The sequence below is a fragment of the Condylura cristata genome, unplaced genomic scaffold, assembly GCF_000260355.1.
Source record: "Condylura cristata isolate star-nosed mole 26May11 unplaced genomic scaffold, ConCri1.0 scaffold00008, whole genome shotgun sequence".
Classification (NCBI taxonomy): Eukaryota; Metazoa; Chordata; class Mammalia; order Eulipotyphla; family Talpidae; genus Condylura; species Condylura cristata.
This window is the reverse complement of record NW_004567109.1, coordinates 16,319,596-16,326,521: the sequence shown is the minus strand read 5'-3', so window position 1 is coordinate 16,326,521 and position 6,926 is coordinate 16,319,596.

The window sequence follows — 6,926 nt, the reverse complement described above, 5'->3', positions numbered from 1 at the left end:
CGTTCACATCCCAGCAGGCTGTGGGCTTCTTGAAAACCAAAACAGTTGTGCTGAGCTCACAGGTGTGCAGGGCAGTACCAGAAAGCCTGGGAAAGTCATTTTCTGCTCCCCATCCAGCCTTTTCATATGAGTGCTGACTGTCCTTGACTGGGTCTTCCTGCTGGAATCAGTCACTTCTGCCTTATTTGATTGACCTACCCTAGAAACAGAAAGAGCTCAGACCGATTGATTTCTCTGAGTCTTTCTGCTTGGAACATTCTTATTTTCTATGCATAGGAACAGCCTCTAGGAGACATTCAGGTTTACAAGAGAGAACATTTACAGGTTCATGCTTTGAGAGATGAGTAGTCATTTGTATTATAGTATGAATTAGTAACAGCCCCTCCTGAGAAAAAGCAACTACTGATTGGGAGGGGAGAGGCCAGGACAAATGTGGCAGAAAGCCCGAAGGGATCAAGAAAAGATGGCAGTAAGAAGAGGATGGGGCACCCAAACAAACTTTCATGCTACTTTTTTGTTTTAATCATTCTGAGTTGCCTATATTTAAATGCAATGGCCCATATCTCCCTCACTAGCTCTTCTTGTCACCTGGTATGTAGTAGGCACATTCAGTATACTTACTGAATAAATCAATAAAGATAAGAAGGAATGAAGTAGCATCCAGTCTGTCAATGTCATCTGCCAAGGGTTAATAGATTACAAAAATCTGTATCCTGGGAAGGTTATGGTTTTGTATTTTTCCCTACTGGTATGTGATGTCACTAAGTCCCCATGACAACTCTATGTCATAGGGGCTATAATTGTTCCCATTTTACAGATGAGGAATCAATCTTAGAAAAGTTTATTAACTTGCCCAGGGTCACACAGGAAGGATGGAACCCTTTACTTTAAACCTGTCTGCCCTAATCCTTAAACTTTATCCTTAACTGTCAGTCAATGGGCAAACATTCTAGCCCCAGTCAAAAATCACCAAGTATTGTGCTAACATCCAGCCCAAAGACTTGTGGCCCATCTCCTGCCTATCTCTTGTGCCACTGTTACCAGGGAATGTTTTGTTCTTTGCCCTCAAAAACAAAAAGCTATAACAGGGTAAAGGGCCTCTGATGTCTGCCCAGGATGCTATCAGCCATCTGCAACCTGTTGTCCCTAAACCAATCATAATCATAATCTCAAAACTGCAATAATGAAAATGCCTCATGTGTACACAAAAGGGAGAGTTTGCAAAATACTTTCCTGTTCATCATTTCATTAAAGTTTCTTAGTACTTCATGGTTTTGGATACTAATCAAATTTAGTTTTGACTGCAAAATAAAAGGGAAGGCAAAGTAGCAGCCACAAACAAAAACAATTGCATTCTACTAAGCCTATAGTGCACCATGGGGTGGACGGCACCCCAGCATGGCAGTTCTGCAAAGTCATCAGGAACAAAGAACCCTCCTCTCTCAGTTCTGCCATTTTCTGGACCTGCCTCTAGTACCGTAGTCTAAAATGAATGCTGGGGCAGCCCATCTTGGAACAGACCTGGCCCGATGACCCCATTCCAAGAGCCCTGATTCTAGGCTCTAGGAATGCGGGATTATAGTCACAACCCTTCTCTAGCAGACAAGATGCTAAACCTTCCTTATGTTTATTGTCACTCTCTTTTAAGTTAAACACAAATGTGAAAAGGTAATAATAGCGTGTGACAATTAAGGAATTCACACACTTCCTCTCAAGTCAGGACTGAGTCATTTCTGAAAACTGTGATGAGAAAACAATAACAACCAAATAAAAATCCTCTGCTGAAAATTCTCACTTTTTTCCAGTTGCTGTCTGCAGAGCCACCCTGGCGTGGAGTGGGGAAGGAGGTTGCCTGTCTCCCTCTTCTGCCTTCCAAGCATCCCAGAATCAACTGGAGGGCTTGTTAAGACACAGATCGCTAGGTTGCACCCAGAGTTTCTGGGTCTGGGGTGACCCTGCGAATATGCATTTCTGACATGTTCCTAGGTGCTGCTGCTGTTGTCTAAAGACCATACTTTGAGAACCCCTGGCGAAAACAGCAAAGAGATCAAAGCTGTGTTTCCTGAAAGAAGACATGAGGACCTTGCCCCCAGCCCCTGTCTGGGAAGAAAGGTGGGGCCCAGCCACTGGCGGCTGAGTGCCAGCTCTACATGCTAAAAGAACAAATTGTGGCTCTCCCTGGTGGCGCAGCGGGTTAAAGCACAGCACTGAGAATCTAAAGCCGCTTCCGCATGAGTTCGATTCCCGCCTGCCCGGAGGTGACCACATGGCGCGGCAGACCTCTCCTGGCCCGCCGGCTGCTCCCCTCAGCAGTGTACTTCGTCCATCTGCCTGTTCTGTTCCCCACTCTGTCTCTGGTGAAGCCTCTCGCCACCCCTGAGCCTCTGGCCTGTACCCCAGTTCTGTATGCACAAATAAATAAAAATCTTTAAAAAAAAAAATAAAATAAAAGAACAAATTGGGGGGCATATAGGTGATGGAGGAAAAGAATAGAAAACCTAAAGGTGACATCGCAAGGTTAAAACTTGGCTCGTGCAAGGAGGTGGGGGCAGAAGGGACTAGCATGACCATGAACCCAGTCATAGAACTCAAGACCCTTCGTGCCTTATCACAAGGCAGACGGCTGTGTCAGACTGCTGTAGGGAAGCACACACCTGAGGGTTAAGACACAGAGATGGGGCCCTCTGTGAAATCTCCGGTCCCTTTAGGATTCCACAGTTATCCAAAATCAGCAGCAAACAGGCCGCTCCACAAAGGAGTGAGCCCCTCCCAAAGAGAAAAGGACTCATCAGGGCACTCTGCCCTGGCCCGAGGCAGCAGCCCTCTGCCCACGGTGCCCATGCAGGTGCTTGTTTCCACCCTCTCTCTTCCTTCGCGGGGCAGCAGCCTCCTGACTGCCTGTGACTTGCACCTGCTGGGGCTTCTCTGCACTGGCCTTCCTCAGCAGCAGCCACTTTCCTAGGGCCACCCGCCTGCGACCACGCAGACCTCCCTCTGCAAACCTGTCCCTTTGGACAGCTCTTCCTGCTTGCGCCTATGCAAGTGTCCTTTACTCCTCTGTCTTTTTCCCTAATAAACCTGCTCTTTAAATATAACTGAGTCTGTCTCATGGAGAAACTTGCCTGGGGAACTCACCACATGCTGCTGAAAGGGGAGCCCAGGGTGAACCCAAAGACCCTGCACTCTGAAAACGAAATAGTAAGCATTATTGCTGTCCTGTGGCAGCCTTCACAGGCTGTGAGTCTCATCTTCCGCAAGCCTCACTTTATTCATCTGCAAAATGGGCCTACTGAGCACGTCCTTCCTCGGGTTAGTGTGAGGGTGCACAAGCACATCAAATCTCCTGCCTAGTGCCTGGTTTGCCAGTGAACAAACGGGTCCTTAGTAGCTATTCATTAACTATTAATAGCAGCTATTAGTGCTATTGCCCTGAACCGGGGCTGTCTGGGGCCAAAGGAGAAAAATCCAGAATGTGTCTGGAGGATACTGCTGGGGAAATTGGGGGAGGGGGAGCAACTCCACAGGGAGGTCTTGAATCGGAGCTCAGGAACACCCAGCAGGGGTCAGAAGCTCAGGAAGTGGGTCAGCGGATATGAGGGGGTGGGGGTGGAATGCTATTCCATTTCTCGGGGTCTCACAGGGGCGAAGGCCAATGAGCTGAGCGATGAGTGATGCAAGCCTGACCCTAGCTGAGCCTCTTTGCAAATTGCTGTAGTAGTAGTCATGTTCTCTCAGGCCCGGGGCTCTCTGCTCTCCTCCCCCCTCTGTAAATTATACCCCACCACATTTGCCACCAGTTAAATGACAAAGACATAGACTGTGGTCTGAGCCAGGGTCAGCGGAATTCACACCAGAGGGGTCAGGGGCTTCCAGCAGCACCAGAGCCCATGGGGGCGCCCAGGGCCTTTGGGTGAGCTCCCCTTATAAAGGACACATAGCAGAGCGTCCAGAAACAGGGCATCAAGAGTCAGGGCGCCTGCCTTTGAAGGACAGTGCATTCTGTTGGTTACAGTGGTGGCAGCTCTGACTTGGGTTCATGAGGGTGGTATCACAGGAGGTGTGAATACTGGGGTAGATAGTTCACTGGGGGCCATCGTTGGACACTAGCTGCCCTCCAGTCCATCCAATCTCTGTATCTCCAACCGAAGGGCCAGGGCCGTTACCATTTCTAGCCTAGAGGCTTGTGATCATTTTCTAAATATTCCCCCACTGATAACCTGCCAAACTGAGTGTCAAACCAGCAGCTAGAGTGTTCTTATTAGCATGCAAATAATGTCAAAATGCAAATGAAGTCCATCCCTATTTAAAATCCTGCAGTGACTTCCCATTGCTCTTGGGATAAAGTTCCTTTCCTTAACAAAAACCCACAAGGTCCCCTGTGGGGACCCAGTTTGAGAACAGTCATCTCCTCATTCCCAGCCTGGACCCTGCCACACTTTCCTGGAGTCTTCACCTTTGCAGTCACTCCCCCTGAAACATTTCCGCCCTGATCAATTGCTATTCGTTCTTCTGGTCTCTGCTTGAACATCCTTTCTGAGAGAGGCTGTCCCTGATGCTTTGGCTCAGTCCATTTTTTTTTTTTTTTTTGATGCAAGAAAGATAAGAGAAAACCCACCTCAACTGGGCTCAGACAAAAGAGGACCTATTGTCTCATGTAACTAAGTCATTGAGTTATTCAAGCTCAACTACAGATAGGATCCAAGAGTTCAAAGATGTCATCAGAAATCTGTTTTGCTTTGTGGATTTTGCTAGGTTCTTGGCTGACACACTTTGACTCAGTTTACCCCACAGTAAAAATTGCCTTGAAATATCTTCTTTGGAGAGTTGTTAGAAACAACTAATGAAAAGATGCACACAAAGTACTTTGTAGTCACCTGACACATAAAAAAAAAATGTTTCCAAAATAGTGGCTTATTGGCATTTGAGAGGATGTCTGCAGATACACCTGGTGTGTGTGAGGAGGCATTTCTGGGGTCCTCTCTGAAAAGCAGGTGTGGCCTGGCCCTGTTCTGTGAGCAGGGGTGTTGGCTATTTTGGAGACACCCATTCCTAACGTCTAGACAGAGCCTCCCATCCCTCATCTCCCCACCTCGGAGACTGAGCCCTGCAGTCTGAGTCACAGAGCACTTCAAGATCCTGGGAAAGTCATCTGAGCCAGGAAGACTTAGAAGATTTTTCCCTGCATGTTTAGTTTATTGCAATATTGTCTTCATCATTTACAGTTGCCAAACAAATAATTCCCAAAACTTAATGACTTAAAGCAACAAGCATTTATTATCTCACAGTTCCGAGGGCCAGGAATCAGGAGAGGGCTTCGCTGGGTGGCCTGGCTCAGGGTCTCCCCCAGGGTGTAGTCAGGCAGTGGGCCGGCGCTGCAGCTATGTGGAAGCACAAGGATGCACTCACAGTAAGCGCACTTCGTCTCTTGCTACGTGCATGTGTCCACAGGGGTGTTCAACACACGACCCCCTCCAGAGCAAGTGGGCCAAGAGAAGGGGCAGGGTGGCAGAACCATGGCATCTTTTGTAACCTGGCTGCAGAAGCATCACACTGTCACTCCCACCGTAAGTTACCGGCACACCTGCCGACATGGTACGAGGTGGGAAGCAGGATGGCACAAGGGTGTGCCCACCAGGGGGCCAGGGGCACTGGCAGCTATTTTGAATGCTGCCCTTTGCAGACATAATTATATGTGACAAAATTTACAGGTTTTAGGTGTACAGATTGGCCGGTTTTATTTTTAAGATTTATTTATTTATGCATACAGAACTGGGGTACAGGCCAGATGTGTGGGGCGGTGAGAGGAGTTACCAGAGACAGAGTGGGGAGCAGAACAGGCAGATCGACAAAGTACACTGCTGAGGGGAGCAGCGGCGGGTCAGGAGAGGTCTGCTGCCCACATGGGTCACCTTCAGGGTGGGGATCAAACTCGTGCTGAAGTGGTTTTAGCTTCTTAGTGCTGTGCTTTAACCTGCTGTGCCCCCAGGGAGGGCCTGGGCCAGTTTTAAGAACTGAATATTCTCATGTGGCCACTCTCCAAGTGAGGTTCCATCCCATCATCTCACATCCCTCTCAATCAATCACCCCTGATCCCAAGCAACTGCCAATTTTATTTCTATTTCTATATAATCCACAGGTGGCCCTGGTCTAGAACTTCATGAAGATGGAATCGTGCAATCTGTATTTTTTGGTGACTGGCTTTTGTTCTGTATGATGTTTCTTCTGGGTAAGTGGTGGATGTTAACTTAGCATGGTGGTCAGTCTACAGCATGTACATACATCCATCGTCTCATCTCTCTGCACACCCAAAGTAATTCAAACAGTGAATTACAGCCCAATGAGAGAAAGAGAAATGACTAAGTGTATTATGTTATCTTGGGCAGAATTAATTTTTTTACCACTTAATTTTTTTACCACTTAATGTACCATCCAGCTTTTCTTTTTTTAGGATTTATTTTATGCATGTAAGAGCTGGGGTGTAGGCCAGAGGTGCGGGGGAGGTATTCACCAGAGACAGAGTGGGGACCAGAGCAGAAAAGGCAGCTTGACTGAAATATACTGTTGAGAGGAGCAGTGGGTGAGACAGGAGAGGTACAGCACCATGTGGGTCAGCTCCCTGGCCAGGGATCAAACTTGTGCTGCAGTGGCTGCTGAACAACTTCATAGTGCTGAGATTCAACCCCTTGCGCCACCAAGGAGGCCCCAGTGTGTGATCCACTTGATTTCTTTTCTGCTTATCAACCAGCCCTGCCAGGTCCAATGGCAGTAGCCTCCAGCAACATGCTGCCACTGAGTTCTCGGGATAGAGCCGGTCCAAATTAAAATGTGCTTGCAGGATGGGACAGACAGGTGAGGGCCCCACAGCTAGGGTTCAACAAGAGATGTGACTCCTCAGGCCACCAACTGCAGTGTCCTTCCATTGGCTG